We start from the raw sequence: 18,828 nt of genomic DNA, 5'->3' as shown, positions 1-18,828 counted from the left end.
GCGTACATACCCGCAGTTATCCCGTTCAAGAAGTGCGTACCCCCAGTACACACATTTCAAGGCAAAGAAATTCACATGTGGGGTTTTCTTATGTTTTACTCTTGGTATTTAGCCGACGGTATTGTGTTATTATGGTGTCGGCTCGTGGTATTGATCCATGTTTTAAGGAAGATCTTTCCTATATAAAGCAAAGGAGATCATTTGGCTTGAGCATGTTTTTGGTTGAATATCTTATGAGGGCTAGATCTGGTCTAGATCTAAAGAAGGTGAATCTACTGATGGACCGAGATCTCTTCGGCGCATGTTCAGATCTGTAGATCTGACTGTCTGGGTTATTTCTAAAGTCTTGAAATCATCTATGACCGAAGGTACGTAGGTACAGTGAGAAAAAAGTGTGTACATACGTCGGAACGAAGCATTTCAGGTGCGCCGGTACGCAGGCATAGAAGGGTTTCAGGTGCGCCGGTACGCAGGCACAGAAGGGTTTCAGGTGCGCCGGTACGCAGGGGCAGAAGGGTTTCAGGTGCGCCGGTACGCAGGCACAGAAGGGTTTCAGGTGCGCCGGTACGCAGGCACAGAAGGGTTTCAGGTGCGAAGGTCCGCAGGCACAGAAGGGTTGCAGGTGCGGAGGTCCGCAGGCAGTTCAATAGACTCAGAGCGAGGTACGCAGGCTAACAGTTGAGCAGGGTGCGTACATAAGCAGGCTAGCAGTTGAGCAAGGTGCGTACTGTAAGTAGGCAAGCAGTTGAGCAGGGTGAGTACTGTAAGCAGGCCAGCAGTTGAGCAGGGTGCTTACGTAAGCAGGCGAGCAGTTGAGCAGGGTGCTTACTTCTCTTAAAATCTTTGTTTATCATTGTTGTGTTCTGGGTTTGGTCCTATTATTGTTGATCTGGTTACTACAGTTGACTTGGTGATTCTCTTATACTTGATGATTATTTGATGCTTATGGATCCAGTTTGAAAATTTATGAAAAGTGGTCCTTGTAAGAAAAGAAGTAGGGGGTTGTAGCTCCCTTCCAGGAGAGACTGGAAAACGAGAGAGAGAGTTGTAGCTCTCTGCAGGTTGCAGCCTGCGTACTGGTAAAGGACTGCACTAGTACAAAACCATTGTAAAAGGAGTTTCTAATTTGAAAGAAGATAGAGACATATTGCAGCAGGTGGTTTTCACCCACATTGGGTTTCCACCTTACATCTTGTGTTATTTGGTGTGACTATCTGTTTTCTTTTGTTCATGCTCATTATTTTATGGTACTGACATGCAAAAACAATTCAAAGAACAAATAAAGAAGATTTATTAAAAGAATTAGATAATACTGATTCACCCCCCCTCTCAGTATTATTTCCAACAATTGGTATCAGAGCAGGTCCTTCAGAGAAGCTTGATCGCTTGAAGGTAGATCGTTCATCATGAGCAACTACGAGAGAGAAGCATCAATCAGGCCACCGGTTTTTGATGGGACAAACTTCAATTATTGGAAGGTAAGAGTTACTGCCTATCTTCAATCTCTTGGTACAGAAGTTTGGGACATCGTAGAGACAGGCTACGCTTTTCCTTCAGCTACTCCTACAGATGCAACCGAGAAAAAGAAGTATGAAACAAATGCGAAAGCAGTCAGTACTCTATTAGGATGTATATCTCAATCAGAATTCATGAAGGTAATGCACTATAAATCCGCAAAAGAGATATGGGACAAAATTGTCACAAGCTATGAAGGAGATGAACAGGTAAAGCGTGCTAAACTTCAAACTCTCAGAATTCAGTATGAGACTCTCAAAATGTATAATGATGAAAGTGTGGCTAACTATTTTCTTCGAGTAGATGAGGTTGTTAACTGTATGAAAAATTTGGGTGAAGAAATAAAAGAGGCTATTGTGGTTGAAAAAGTTCTAAGATCATTGTCCCCCAAGTTTGAATCTAAAGTATCTGCAATAGAAGAAAAGGAAAATCTACGAATTCTTACTATGTCTCAGCTACATGGAATTCTAACAGCTTATGAAATGAGAAAGGGAGGTCCATCAGACAGAAGAGAAGCTGCTTTCAAGGCATCAGGCAAAGGAGATTATTATGAAGTGGGCCACGTCCCAGAAGAAGAGGAAGAAGAATCAAATTTTGTCAGAAATCTTCAAAGGGGTTCTGGAAGGTTCAGAGGTAAGTTAACTTTTAAATGCTTCGCTTGTGGAAGAGTAGGTCATTATGCTGCAAAATGTCCTTATAAGGATAAAGGAAAGGAACCTGCTAGATGGAACAAGAAACAGAATGCAAATAAGAAAAGCTACTACACTCATGAAGATAGTGATGGTCTATCAAACACTTATGAAGATGAACAAGGTAATGAATATAAGTTGTTAATGGCATTTGAAGATGATGATTATATGGATGCTATAGATGTGGATAACCTTTATGATGAAATTACTAGACTCAAGAGATGTATAGAAGAAAAGAACATGATCATTGATACTCTACAATTTCAAATTGATGAAAAGGAAAAACATCTTGAAAAATTAGAAGGTGAAATTGTTGGTCTTAGAAAGGAGATTGAGAAAACAAAAGCTATTAATCTCAAGTTTGTCAAAGGATCTAAAACTTTGGATGAGATTATCAATGTGTAGCGGTCTCCACTAAACAAGATAGGTCTGGGCTATAATGGAGAAACTTCTCAAGCATCCACCTCAAAAAGTTATCTTGATGCAGCAAGAAGAAATGAGCAAAAGTACAATGAAGATCATCAGGTAAAGCAGGGACGAATTACAAACAGAAACTATCAGGGGCAATCCATCTTAAGGGTGAACAAAAGCTACAACCAGCCACAGGTAAAATCTTCTCAATTTGGTTCAAGAATAGATTACAATAGAAATTACAATCAATTGGCTGGTAGATTCGATAACAACAGAAGTTTCTTCAATGGACAATGCTTTTCTTGCCATAACTTTGGTCACAAAGCAGCTCAATGTGTTGCATATAAAACGATCATGACTAGGGAAGCTCAAAAACAAAAGAAGTATGACGGGGATTACAAAAAGGACCTATAACAACTTTTCGGTTCTTGAAAATGAAGTTGAATGTTCTATTTGCAATAACTTTGGTCATGAAGACTCTGAATGCAGGAGCAGGTTTCAGCAGAAAAAGGAACAAGCCTCAAGCACCAAAACATGGAGAATAAAGGAACCTCAAACAGAAAGATGTGGGATAGCATTTTATGCAGAGGGACAGGAAAATCTATGGTACATTGACAGTGGATGTTCGAAGCATATGACAGGTGATAAAGAAAAACTTGAGTCTTATTCTACTCTAGAAAAGGGAAAGAAAGTCTCTTTTGGAAATGATACTCCTGCAACTATAAAAGGAAAAGGCATTGCTCAGTTAAAAGAAAAGGTCAAGGCTGGAAATGTTTTGTATGTTGATGGATTGAAGCATAATCTTCTAAGTGTCAGCCAGATGTGTGATCAAAGAACCGAGGTTATATTCAGATCAAATGGATGTCTTTTTCGTGATCTTGATACAGGTAAAACAGTGATCAAAGGCAAAAGAACTCCAAATAATCTGTACATATTTGAAGAAGGACAACAACAATGCTATCTGAGCAAGGATGATGAGCGCTGGTTATGGCATCGGAGGTTGGGACATCTAAGCTTTTCACAAATAAGGAAAGCATGCAAATATCAGGCAGTTCGCGATCTTCCAGATATCAAAATTCCTGACAACACCATATGCAAATCATGTCAGTTTGGAAAACAAACCAGAACTAACTTTCCAGAGAAAGAAGGATCAGCTAGCATGCCTCTTGAGCTAGTACATACAGATACATGCGGTCCTTTCAGGAAAAGAACACCTTGAGGAGAAGAATACTTGATATTATTCATTGACGATTTCTCCAGGTTTGTCTGGTTAGGACTTATGAAGCACAAAGATGAAGCATTCGAAAAATTCAAATCCTTCAAAGCCTTGGTTGAAAATGAATCAGGTCACAAAATTAAGTGCCTCAGATCCGACAGAGGTGGGGAATTTACTTCAAATGAATTTTTCGATTTCTGTGAAGAACATGGGATAAGAAGAGAATTCTCTACAGCAAGAACTCCTCAGCAAAATGGAGTTGTGGAAAGAATGAACAGAACAGTCCAACAAATGGCTCGTGCTATGCTTGATGAGTCAAGAACTCCCGCAACTTTCTGGGGTGAAGCTGCACATGCTGCAGTTGTTATTCTCAACAAAAAAAATGTCTGGGTGAACAGCACTCAAACTCCTCATGAGCTCTGGAGTGGTAGGACTCCTTCAGTAAAGCACTTCAAAATCTTTGGGAGAAAATGCTACATCAAGAATACTGATAAACAGCTTGGCAAACTTGAACCTAGAGCAGATGAAGGCATTCTTCTTGGTTACTCTCCACATAGCAAAGCATACCAATGCTACAATAAGAGACTTGGCAGAATTGTTGACAACATTGATGTAGTGGTTGATGAGAAGGGATACATTCCTAGGCAAGTACATCATGAAGACATCGAAGAAGATGAAGGCTACCCCCAACGACAGAATGATGAAGAAGAATAACCTCAAGAAGAACCTCAAGAAGAACCAGAGGAGCAAACAAGAATAGAAGAAAAGACTCCATCCAGATATGTTCAGAAGAACCATGCAGAATCTCAGATTATGGGGCAGAAAGAAGCAGGTGTACAAACAAGAAGAACAGTTGCAGAAGCTTCAAGCTATTTGGCATTACTCTCCTCTACTGAACCACAAAATGTGAAAGAGGCATGCAAAGATGAATGTTGGGTGAAAGCAATGGATGAAGAACTTGAGCAGATCGAAAAGAACAACACTTGGGAGCTGGTTCCTAGACCAAAAGATAAGAATGTTATCGGGACAAAATGGGTCTTCAAAAACAAATTGAATGAAAATGGAGAAGTAATTAGAAACAAAGCTAGACTTGTTTGTAAAGGGTATGCGCAGCAAGAAGGAATAGACTTTGAAGAAACCTTTGCTTCTGTTGCAAGACTTGAGGCCATCCGAATGTTCCTTGCTCTCTCAAGTTTTCAAAACTTCAAAGTATTTCAAATGGACGTGAAATCAGCCTTTCTGAATGGAGACTTGGAAGAAGAAGTGTACATTGAACAGCCAGATGGGTTCATTCTTGGAAATGATCCAAATCTTGTATGCAGATTGAAAAAGGCTCCCTATGGTCTCAAACAAGCTTCAAGGGCTTGGTACTATCGTTTGGACAAATATCTTCATCAACAAGGCTTTTCAAAAGGATCGGCAGATAGCAATCTTTATATAAAAGTTGAAAATGACAAATTGCTAATACTTGTTGTGTATGTAGATGACATTATTTTTGGGAGCAATGAAGAAGCTATGAGTCAAAACTTTGCCTTGGTCATGCAGAAAGAATTTGAAATGTCCTTGCTAGGAGAACTGACATATTTCCTTGGTTTGCAAATCCAACAAAAAGAAGGAGGAATCTTTTTATCTCAAACCAAGTATCTCAAACAGATTTTGAAGAAATATGGTATGGAAGATGCAAAACCAGTATGTACACCCATGGTCACAGGATGTAGCCTTAGTGCAAATGATGAATCTGCAGCAGTACATCAACCAACCTATAGATCTATGATTGGAAGTTTACTTTATTTGACAGGTACTCACCCAGACATCATGCATGCAATTGGAATAGTTGGAAGATTTCAGGCAAATCCGAAGGAGACTCATCTTCAGGCAGTGAAGAGAATTTTCAAATATCTTCAAGGGACTCAAAATTATGGCTTATGGTATCCTAGAGATACAGATCTTACACTTCATGCTTATACAGATGCAGATTGGGCCGGAAGCGTGGATGACAGGAAAAGCACAAGTGGTGGTGCGTTCTTTATGGGTTCCAGACTGGTATCTTGGTTCAGCAAGAAACAGAGTTCGATTGCCTTGTCTACAGCTGAAGCGGAATATGTTGTTGCTGCATCTTGTTGCACCCAACTCCTTTGGATGATGCAGACTTTGCAGGATTTTCAAATCACTTGTACACCACCAATCCCCATCTTATGTGATAACACAAGTGCAATCAGCATCTCAAAGAATCCTGTTATGCATTCAAAAACCAAGCACATACCAATCAAGTATCGTTTTCTCCGGGAACAAGTGCTTGAACAGAAGGTCAAGTTGGAGTATGTTCCTTCTAAGGAACAAGTTGCTGATATTCTCACCAAACCATTGCCCAGGGACACTTTTGAATACCTCAGGCAAAAGCTGGGGGTTGTTGATGCATCATCTTATTGCTGAACCTCTTCTGATTGATGGTACAGGTTCAGGGGGAGCATATAATGCATTGTTGGCATTATGGAGGATGTGCAGAAGGAGATCTTGGAAGTAGCTGCAATATGTCTCTATCTCTTTCATGGTGGATTATGGTTCTTCGTTGCAGATCTGGTTCATATTCAGAGGGAGCATGCTCTTAGGGGGAGCATAACCCTTTGCCCTTGATGTCAAAGGGGGAGAATGAAGCTGAAGCTTTGAGGTTGCCATCAAGTCCAAAGGGGGAGATTGTTGGCATTATGGCTAAAGTGTTGTCCTTGATGGCAACCCATTCAGGTGATAGATCACAGTACTTCAAGTCAGCAGCAGAGATTGATGATCAGCTATCAAATATTGAAGAAAATAAGGGGTACGCAGGTACACCTTGCATAAGGTGCGTACACGCAGGTCAGTGTTACATAAAGTGTGTACATACCCGCAGTTATCCCGTTCAGGAGGTGCGTACCCCCAGTGCACACATTTCAAGGCAAAGAAATTCACATGTGGGGTTTTCTTATGTTTTACTCTTGGTATTTAGCCGACGGTATTGTGTTATTATGGTGTCGGCTCGTGGTATTGATCCATGTTTTAAGGAAGAGCTTTCCTATATAAAGCAAAGGAGATCATTTGGCTTGAGCATGTTTTTGGTTGAATATCTTATGAGGGCTAGATCTAGTCTAGATCTAAAGAAGGCGAATCTACTAATGGACCGAGATCTCTTCGGCGCATGTTCAGATCTGTAGATCTGATTGTCTGGGTTATTTCTGAAGTCTTGAAATCATCTATGACCGAAGGTACGCAGGTACAGTGAGAGAAAAGTGTGTACATACGCAGGAACGAAGTGTTTCAGGTGCGCCGGTACGTAGGCATAGAAGGGTTTCAGGTGCGCTGGTACGCAGGAACAGAAGGGTTTCAGGTGCGCCGGTACGCAGGCACAGAAGGGTTTCAGGTGCGCCGGTACGCAGGCACAGAAGGGTTTCAGGTGCGCCGGTACGCAGGCACAGAAGGGTTTCAGGTGCGGAGGTCCGCAGGCACAGAAGGGTTGTAGGTGCGGAGGTCCGCAGGCAGTTCAATAGACTCAGAGCGAGGTACGCAGGCTAGCAGTTGAGTGGGGTGCGTACATAAGCAGGCTAGCAGTTGAGCAGGGTGCCTACTGTAAGCAGGCAAGCAGTTGAGCAGGGTGAGTACTGTAAGCAGGCCAGCAGTTGAGCAGGGTGCTTACGTAAGCAGGCAAGCAGTTGAGCAGGGTGCTTACTTCTCTTAAAATCTTTGTTTATCATTGTTGTGTTCTGGGTTTGGTCCTATTATTGTTGATCTAGTTACTATAGTTGACTGGGTGATTCTCTTATACTTGATGATTATTTGATGCTTATGGATCCAGTTTGAAAATTTATGAAAAGTGGTCCTTGTAAGAAAAGAAGTAGGGGGTTGTAGCTCCCTTCCAGGAGAGACTGGAAAACGAAAGAGAGAGTTGTAGCTCTCTGCAGATTGCAGCCTGCGTACTGGTAAAGGACTTCACCAGTACAAAACCATTGTAAAAGGAGTTTCTAATTTGAAAGAAGATAGAGACATATTGCAGCAGGTGGTTTTCACCCACATTGGGTTTCCACCTTACATCTTGTGTTATTTGGTGTGACTATCTGTTTTCTTTTGTTCATGCTCATTATTTTATGGTACTGACATGCAAAAACAATTCAAAGAACAAATAAAGAAGATTTATTAAAAGAATTAGATAATACTGATTCACCCCCCTCTCAGTATTATTTCCAACATTTTGGGGTTGTTACATAGTTAAATAATACGGGAGAGGGTAAACGTTATAAGGGAATTACATAATATAAGTTATAAGTTAATATGATAATGAAATGAAAAGCACTAAGTATAAACATTTTATGTATACATTTGAACTTAGGCTTAAAGTGAAAAAGGGTTTTTATGAGAAATATTTGTAATTTTCCTAAGTAAAATAGGATTTTAATTAGAAAAAGAATTATGGAGGTGAATGAATGAGTTATGAATGATTTTAAATACTTTGGCTTTATAAATTATTGGGCCGAGGGTCCAGTCCCTCCAGAAATCAAAGAAATGCTCTGAGCCCCTCTAATTTAGAAAATGCCTTAGCACTTAGGGGAAATTAGTGAAAATTTAGGGAAAATGAGAAGGGGAGTTAATGCTTTGTTTGAGATGTTTTCAATGTACTGTATGCCTTGGCCTTGTGATGAAAGTAAAATATTAACACATTTAGAGTCATCATTCATGACATATAATTCTGCAACATCATCTACCTACCCTACATACTTTAACCTAGCATTTTTCTTATTTATTTGGGTGCACTTAGACTGGCAAACCCTTATCAAACTTTTCTTTTCTTTTACATGTAGATATCTATCTAAGTCTAGCCTTATTACATCCAAGGGCTCAGATTAAATTTTTGAGCTCCTTTTATTCACTCTACCTATCTACTTATCTGCCCATATTAAACAGTTTGGTCATATTTTATTCTCTAGTTCTACAACATAAAATTGAAATATGAACTAGCCAAGCTTAAGCTGTTTGACTAGTCATGAATTGTGGCATAGGTTTACAAGCTGCACACAATTGTTTATTATACATAAAGTAAATAGTAGTGGCATTTAGACTTGCACACTTTCCTTGGTATTTCTTTTTGTTGGGGTTCATTTTCTTTCATTTTTTTGACCATCTTTATTCTTTTTGCCCTTTGATTTTTCTTTTAGGGTATACCCTCTTTACATTTTTTAAATTTTTTGATTTTTTGAAAATATGGAAAACCTTTGCAACAAGGAAAGGTATAAACATATTACATAGCTCATCAAGTCAATCATGATATATGACACCTATTGGTATAGGAGCATAACAACCAGCACAACAAAAAGGTAGATGATGAACTCATTCAAAAAAAGGCATATAAACCTAACTAATTATTACTTGCAATTGCCCTTGCCCCAAAATGTGCAAAATATACTGATAGGTTTTTTTTTTAAATTGGAAAAATTTCCAATTGGAAAAGTTGTAGAAGTTTTTTAAATTGGACGAGGAACACATTTGTACATTGGTTTTGTTTTTTAAATTGGAAAAATTGTAGAGGTTTTTTAAGTTGGACAAGGAACTCATTTGTACATTGGTTTTGGTTTCCAAGTGTGAGGTGGTTTTGGTTTCCAAGTGTGAGAGCTTAATGGATGTTTTTTAAATTAGAAAAATTGTAAAGGTTTTTTAAATTGGACAAGGAACGCATGTGTACATTGGTTTCCAAATGTGAGAGCTTAATGGATATTTTGAAGCACACATCGTTCATCATTGTTGACTTATCACCTTGAACAACATAATACCTTCTAGCAGACAACAACATAATACCTTCCAGTAGAATGGTATTTCTATGGGGAAAATTAGTCTTTGACTCTTGCCAATTGATCTTAGAGACCTATAGAAGCCAAATGGTTTTAGAGACATACTACACTACTATGGTCTTTTCTTTGTTAATTCCCGCAATGTACTTATGATGGCCGAATAAAAACATGATATGTAAATTAGTAGCCCATAATGAAAGAAAATATAATATGTAAATTAGCCCACACTGAACCCACTGCATTCTTTCCATAGATTCCAAAAAGTTCATAGATTCAAAAAATTCAAAAACACAGATTGTTGCATTGAACCCACTACATTCTTTCCTTAGATTCCAAAAAACTAAAAACACAAATTGTTGCACTCTTTTGAATGGAAATTCAGAAACATAATATTAGACAATCAAATGGCCAAAATTGCAACAGCAAATTGAAAAAAATATCATTATACGAAAAATGAGGATTCACATAAAGAAGAGCTCAAAATAGTTCCTTTCTAGAGAAGAGCTCAAGTGAATTCCTTTCCACCAAGTACACCACAACACCAATAGGTGTGAAATTGTTGGCATTATCTTGATGCCAGATTTCTCATCCTTTAATAGGTGATTTACTGGTCTGAATGTTCAACTATTACATTAGTCCTAATAGATAAAATAAATCGATAATATTTGTTTTCTGCAGAATCAATTTCATCCTACACTATTTGCGCTTTTTGCATCCACAAATTTCATCCTATAGGCTACAGTGTTTTATATTATTCAAAACCAAAATCCAACAAGAAAAACACTCATTTAAAGTTCTTCATTGGAATCATCATCATCATTGTCTCCTTCAGAGGAGGATTCACCTGATTGTTGATAAACTTTGGTCACAATAGGGCTATAAACAGACTCCACTTCCTTGAGCTTCTCCTCATAATCTTCCTTCTCGGCTGACTGGTTCTTGTCCAGCCATTCGAGGGCCTCCTTCAATGCTACATCTATTTTCTCCTTATCATCGAAGTCAATTTTGTTAGCAAGCTTGTCCTTGTCGTTAATTGTGTTTTTCATGTTATAAACATATGTTTCCAAACCGTTACAGGCATCAATATGTTCCTTGACCTTTTTGTCCTCCTCTGCGAACTCTTCGGCCTCTCTCACCATTCTTTCAATTTCCTCTTGGCTTAGTCTTCCTTTGTCATTTGTGATGGTGATTTTCTCAGATTTTCTGGTGCCCTTGTCCTCTGCTTTAACATTCAAGATACCATTGGCATCCACTTCAAATGTAACTTCAATTTGAGGAACTCCCCTGCCAACATATTACAGGTTTGATTCTCCGGTCCACCATACTCAACTCACCAAAAACAGAAACATGAACAAAGTAATAGAAACAAACCTTGGAGCAAGAGGAATTCTAGAGAACTCAAATCTCCCAAGTTCTCTACAATATTTTGTTAAAATTCGTTCACCTTCGAAGGCCTGCAAAGGAAAATGACTCAGTCAATCATCCTCCCTTTGCCCGTGCTATTGTAAAAATTGAAATAACGCATCAGGCAGTTTTTAGAATGATATAAAAGATTTTAGACCAACCTGAATCGACACGGTTGTTTGTTGGTCCTGATATGTTGTAAACACCTTAGACTTCTTCGTAGGAATAACATTATTCCTTGGAATTAGCTTTGTCATCCTTGAGCAGTTGTTGAACTTTAGGAATATAGGTACTTCCACCAACAAGAACAATCTCATCAATCTGATGCTTCTCTAGACCAACATCACTCTAGACCAGCATCATCCATGGCCTTCTTAACAGGACCCATGGTTTTTCTAAAAAGGTCATTGTTCATCTCCTCAAAGCGATCCCTTGTAAGAGGCTCATAAAAGTCTATGTCGTCGAAGAGAGATTTGATCTCTACTCGACTTGGTGTTGGCTACTCAAGGCTCTTTTAGCATGCTCAACTTCCCTTCTCAGTTTTCCCAACACTCTATTATCCTTACTAATATCCTTTTCGTGCTTTTTCTTGATCAATTTGATGAAATATTCCATTATCCTTTGGTCAAAGTCCTCACCTGCATATTAGTGTACATCCACTTGCATATTAGTGTACATCCTAGTAATGTAGATCCCAGTAAGTTCAAGCTCAAAATCCAACCAAAAAAGTCAATGATAACCATCATCATAATGTAAAATTGCCAGACAAATTACCTCCAAGATGGGTATCACCGTTTGTAGTGAAAACCTCAAAAACTCCGTTGTCAATAGTCAAAATGCTACCTTCAAATTATATTTCAAAATGGGTGAGTAAAAACCTATAAAACTTAAAACAGAGGATTTCATCACCATAATAGCACCCTTCAGCATAAAAAATCATCCCATGTGGGTGAGTGAAAACCCATAAAACTTAAAATAGAGGATTTCATCACCATAAGTAAGGTCTAGGCACACAATAGCCTTTATGGCAATAGACTACTAAAAGTCCAAAAGGGTTTTGTATTAAGGCCGCTACTATGACCCAATACAGGGAGAATACATCCATAGTCGTTGAGAAGCAGAGCATCCATTGAAAAACCCCAAGTCAAATTATTCATATCATATTCCTGCACTGGATCATCACACTATGCTCAAGAGAAAAGCACCCTTGAATATAGATTTATATATATATATATATATATATATATATATATATATATATATATATATATATATATATATATATGCATTGTAGTTGATACAACTTCCAAGGATTCTCCCTATAATAATAGTAAAATAAGAAAGAAAGCAATGGATTTAGGAACGTATCAAATCTTATCAATTTAAGGGGCTTTCACGACGGGATTAGCCTTGAGAATGACGAGGTGATTGGTGGTCTTGTAGTCGAAAGAGTAGTCATGCATATCAGAGTACCTGTGCTGAGTGCAAAAAAGGTCACCACAGCGGCACTTAAATCCCCTCAGATGGTGCCCGCCTTTTGCACTCAAAACACCTCTTCTTGCTCTTCCTTGGCTCTGCCTTTTTCACTCAAAACACCTCTTCTTGCTCTTCCTCGACTGCTCCTTGTATTTTTTATGTTTCTCCACCTCTTGTTCTGCCGAGTTGGATGGGGCGGTGCCAATGTTCATCTCCACTGTTGCTACTGCTTCCACCATCTGGGAATCACTACTTGAGGGCACCAACGTTGCAGGAAGCGGAATTGATGGGTATTTCGCCACGTTGCTTAGCTCTTAAATTCGAGTCCCTCGAGATCTTCTTCCCCGGGCGACTGTAAAATTCCTCCATGAGGGATACTTCAAGATCTTGAACCTAGAAACTTCAAGCCCCAATCTCATGAAATGATGGCCTCAAATTTACTTGTTATCTCCAGAAAAACCCAATTCAATTGGCTGCAAATTTCCCTATTATCTCTAGAAAAACCCAATTCAATTTGGTCAATATCAATGCGTATAGGAGTAGGAGGACAACCAATACGGAGGTTGTGTAATAGGAAAAGTTCATTATGAAAAACTAGAGGAAAGTTACCATGAGGTGCTTCCAAAGCCTCAGAACGATTCTCATAACTCACGTATAGGAAACTTCCTTTCCCGTGTAGATGGAATCCATAGTATACACCATGGTTTCCATGGACAGCAATGAGAAGGGAAAAACGAAAACTTTGTAGGCCTCTAGAATTACAAACAGATACGTCCTTGCCAATGCCAATTCACTCATAACCCTCCCTGGCGACAAAAATTGCAAGAGAATCTTTCCTTTGGGTATCTCATTTTGCAAAGACAGCCTTGAACCCAGAAGCCAGCATAGGCCTCTATAATTACAAACAGATGCATCCCTACCAATTCCAATTCACTCATAATCCTCCCTTACGACAAAAATTGCAAGATAATCTTTCCTTTGGGTATCTCATTTTGCAAACACGACCCTGAACCCAAAAGCCAGTGCACAGAGAATTTTTCCCATTAAAACCAATGAGGAAAAATCAGTTACATTGCCTTACTTTCATTATTACTGTAACTAATTCATTGTTATTGTAGTTGGCGACTACAAAAACTCTGGCAGTGCGTGGATACATGTAGAAAAAAAATATGACGTGTCTAAAGTTTAACCATATGTGTGTTTTACAAAGTGTGTGCCAGTTGTTAAAAGGAAAAAAAAAGTGTAGATGATTGAACCGATTCAAAGAAAGGCCTATCGGCCTAATTAAATTTTAATATAAATATTAGATGTTAATATTATATATAAAAATGTTATGTGATTTATAGTTTTTATTAATGTAAATAATAATTTTAATATTTTAAATATATAATTTTATATTTTATATTTTTCATTCATAACTCATTATAACAAGATGGATATTAATATTGAATTTATGGGTATTTGTGGAGATTCGTCATTTAAGCAATCTGATTTTAGTTGATGCTCAAGATAACTATTGAGTATTTATGTAAATGGTGTGATAACTATTCATTATTTATGTACATAAGTGGTGTTGAAGCTCTTTAATCACCCAAAGGTATCTAGTCACACATCTAGTAACCAAACAAAAGTATTTGATTATAATCCACTTCACACGTGCTGAAATAAATAATATTTAAAGTAAATATATTGCCATTTGCACCACATGTTGCAAAAGAAATCGTAAGACAATGGCATAAGAAACAATAGCATAGAAGAAAGAAGTCAAAATTTTATGCAATTTTCTTTGTTCCAACCAGGATATATGTTCGAAGTGAAGGTAATGTTTAAAGTGAAGGATTTATGAAAATTCTCTTCATTAAGATTCTGGAACCTTTATAAGTAAATTATTTAAATCAAACATTTCATAACAAAGTAATCTCATATCACCTTAATTCACAATGCAATGGATAATAGTTTTTGTTCATTAGAAATTGGTCTAATTTTATGAGGAAAGCTTAATAGAAAGACTTTAGTAGTAAGGGGAACATTAATAAACTCCCTCATCATTTGTTATATGATGTTGTTAATTTAGTTACTTGTTGCTTCTTATCCTTATTTCACTCGTGTAAAATGTCCAAACTATAAAAGAATGGTATTATTTGTTGTCTCTTTGGACCATTGTATTTTATCTAACTCAATCATTTCCATAGCCTCAACTAGGTGCCCATCATTCTCTTTCCATTTTGAATCAATGCCTTCAAATGCATTTCTTAAATTTGGTTGAATAAATGTTGGAGTGTACATTGGTTGGGGTAAAATTATATTTCTCTTACCATGTGATGATGTCATCTAAATCTTGAATCTTTCTCGCCAATTATGAAATTCCCCATTCTAATTGTTGTTTGACCATGACGATATTGGCATCATAATCCTTATTCATGAGAATATAATTTAAGAAGTCAATGATAGGTGGCACAATTGGCTCCTCACAATTGTGAAATTCCCCATTCTAAATGTGATTAGACCATGATGCTATTGGCATCATAATCCTTGTTCATGAGAATATCATTTAAGAAGTCAATGATAAGTGGCATAGTTAGTTCCTCACAATTGTGAAAGTAAAGGACAAATTCATTCACATTATGTTAGAAAAATTTATACTAAGAGTATTGATTCATGAAATTTTGTATCATCTCCTTTTGTTTTAATTTGTGTCATCTAAAAGAGATGTTTCTCCAATAACCTATGTTATTGCTATCTTAGCAGTGACATTGCCATTAGGTTAGCATGCTTGACATTAAGCATAAATAAGTTTGTAGTTTCAATTGCAAATTGCATGTCTCCATTCCATTTTTGTTATAGAGGGCAAAGATCCCTAAAAACTATAGATGAATCCTCATCATGAAAGCTAGGAGGTAGCTCATTAATCATCTATTCATCTAAGGTGTCATATCCATGTTGTTGGTAGCTTCACCAGTGATGCCTAAGCCTCATGTTAATACATTAATACTTTACATGGGAAACATGTGGGTACTTTTGTTTAAGGTCGATGTATATTGGCCTTGAATGATACTATATTGAGCCTACATGATGGTGCAAAATTTAGTATGCTAGAAATCACTAGAGAACATTTAGAACCAATCTACCTCCTATTCATATGTATATATAAATCCATATATGTTTGTTCCTCTCAGGATAATTTAGATATGGGTGAGGGAATCCATAGAGGCAAACATGAGATCATGGATAGGGGATTTTTAGAGGCAAAACAATATCCACTATGTAAACTCTTTCTTCCTAGAATCTAGGCAAAAAGTTTGGATATGGATAATTAGGGAGGACCAGCTAAAATTAGAGTTGGTTAAATGGAGGTTGTATTGAAATTTGTTACATTGTTTTCCATGGATTGAGAGGTTGCAAAGGCCCTTCTATGATTAATGTTTCGTTACATATAAATAATAAAAAGGGTCCTACCAAATTTGATGTAACCCATTACCATGTAACTTTCTGTACTATCAGACTATACAAAACCTCATATATTCTATGGTTTTTTATTATCCAAAAAAATTACTAAGATATATTATGCTCAAAGTAGTAGTTACTTTCAAAGTAGCTAACTATTGAAAAAATATGATGACGTGAATATCATTAGAGGGGTGCAGTGGCTTTGTTAGACACAGAATAATTAACATACACAACTGACGTCAATTTCAAATGGAATAAAATCATTATCATTACAAAACCATACTACGACGTATCTTGTTGGGCACCAAAGCCAACTTCCTTCTTAGGAAAAACGTTCGTCTCAGGTTTCTTTTGATCATAGCTTCCCAACCCTTGTTGATAAGGTGGGGTAATTTTTGCTAAAACAATGAAGAAATGATGTGCCACATTATTGGGTGTGGGATCCCCCTGAGGCATGTTTTGGGGCTTAAAGCCCAAGTTTTGACTATGTCTATTGTAAAGACTCTGCGATTTGTGGTCTGTTACACTAAAAAATGTCACCATGACTATTTACAGTTAGTATGGCTCAATCAACAGTCATGCTACCCTCTTAGGCAAGTCTTATGCCTCTGCTATCCATCTCAAACTCAAAAAAGAGAGAAAGTCTTGTAAAAAATGTGTTTATCTCTGGGGACGCAGGTTCTCTCAAGCCTTACCTGCGGGGACGCTCACAATGTTCACAAAGGCTGCGTCCGTGGACGCTCTGTATGTTAAGGGACAGGTGCGTCCTTCTGTAAAAGGCAAAATGCGCAAGTTTCATCTTAAAAAAGTTACTTGTGGTTACTTCTAGAACTTTCTAGAGGTCGGTTTGATGAAATGGATGCGCCTCCAGTTGGTTCATGTATCCCTATTAAGGAGGAACTTATCCCATCAATAAGGGAGCTATCCCACCCAAAGAGGGGGATTATCCCATTAATGGTGGACCTGAATAACCTCTTTACAGCACTATAAATAAAGGCATTGAGCCAGAAGGAGAGGAGGTTGAAGCTATACATTTTCTTTGGGTAAATGCTGCAGGAATTAGGACTCCCATTTAGAACCTTGTGAGGAGAGATTGTCTTTGCTTGATTCTACTTGGAAGTGGGTGAGCTTTGTCAAAGTTGAGGAAAAACCTTGATGGACCCTGGGAGGAACTTGCACAACACCAAGGCCAGGTTGTAAGAGTTTCTTTGTTTCGTTATTAATACAAACTGGTTCATTTTTCTCAATAGCTTGTGTTAATGAGTTATTTCATGTGTTCCTTGGTCTGCATGTTGAATATATGTTTTATTATATGAGATGCAAGTGCTTGGTAATTGTTTGATTGTTTGTGGTTGCAGGAATTGATGTGAAGGAGGAGCTCATCCAGATCGGCAAGGACGGACTACAACAACAGCGTTTTGGAATAAGGTAAGCCTAAACACTTGTAGTTTTCATGTTTTAAAAGGTGTATTTAGAGAAAGATCGCTCCATTTTGTCTTGTTTGTCGCTAGAGAGTTTAGACTCCTAGGGAGGTCAGTTGTGTCCGCACAAACGACTTTTTCCGCCACAACATGGTCTCGGAGTGCGAAGTCATAAAAGAGTCATAGGGTTGTCTGCCCTTGTTTTTGTAAAGTAATGTCAGTTTGAAAGATCTACCCATGGTCCACGTACCATGGGATTGTATAAATAGAGTGAGGCTCTAGGTGTAAAGGGAGATCATGGAATGATGGATCAATGAATATAAGGAATTGATGAAGTGTTGAGTCGAAGTGTAAGTCATGTCTTTGGGTCGTAGAGTAGGAGAAGGCTCTGCAACTGAGTGCGCAGAGGCCTAGTAGTTCGTAACTAAGTTCGCGGACCCCTGCAGCTAAGTTTGCAGGACAAGTCGAGTCTGTAGCCAATTGGAAGCATTAATAAAGAAATTTTTTACCATATTTTTGTGTATCTTTTCTTGTTTATGCATTGAAGTATATTGGGTATGAATTGCAAGTTTAATGTTATGTTGTTGTGTGAACTTATATGAATGTGCTGAGTAAGTAAATATAATAAAAGGTAATTGTTTATGTGAAGATAACTAACTGTCACAAGAAGATAAATAAGAACCACGGTGTGACTTGGGGAAACCATGCAGATCACTGCTCCAGCAGTGCGAAAACCCCACATCCCCTAGTTATGGCTGTGCGAAGTCAAGTATAACAAGGCCGCGAAGGCCTCGCATGACAGGAAAGCGCACAAAGTGACCTACGCGTAGGTATTCACAGTTCGACCAAATCAACCCCTCAGACATCTCAAAGGTGCGGAAACCTGGTTCGAGCACCCCCCATACTACTTTGGGTGAGACCTTAGTTCGTGCTCCATGGACTATTGCGGAAAGGGCCAGTAGTACAGGGATTTGTTTGGCTACTTAACTCTAAACCTGGGTCAGACCCTAATAAGCCAACAAATGGTTCTGTTTCAAGGACCAGAATCTATATAGATATGTCTAATTTCGTATCACTGGAATCCAACTAAGAAGGAAATCGAAGATTGGTTGGATAGGAAGATTCATGAGTTCGTGGTGCAAGAGAATAGGAATCCGCAACTATCAAAGGAAAAGTGGTTAGACTGCTACTTGTACATGGAAATCCATGAAATTTTCTTCGCATCTTTCCCTACTGAGCTGTACGAGTGGATCGCAAAGCTAGCAGATAGCCAAGGAAGGTGGAGACTTGATAATCCTATTGTGTGGACTCCAGAATTGGTGTGCAGATTGGAAGCATCAGAGGATAAGCTTGTGCGCACTGTTGATCACTGGCTCGATCGAATTATATGAGGATTCATTACTGAGTTTGTGGTAGATACTTCAGTCAAATACAGTGAG

At 38.2% G+C, this 18,828-nt stretch overlaps 1 pseudogene; it reads right to left on the bottom strand.

Moving 5' to 3' along the window:
• Window positions 1-10,429: 10,429 nt before the first annotated feature.
• Window positions 10,430-12,202, bottom strand: LOC149201999 (luminal-binding protein 5-like; annotated as a pseudogene).
• Window positions 12,203-18,828: the final 6,626 nt, after the last annotated feature.

This window comes from Pinus tabuliformis, chromosome 2_1 (assembly GCF_031772625.1).
Source record: "Pinus tabuliformis cultivar Carrire ecotype Pingquan chromosome 2_1, CPIR1, whole genome shotgun sequence".
NCBI classification, from domain to species: Eukaryota; Viridiplantae; Streptophyta; class Pinopsida; order Pinales; family Pinaceae; genus Pinus; species Pinus tabuliformis.
This window is presented reverse-complemented; position numbering and strand designations above follow the sequence as displayed.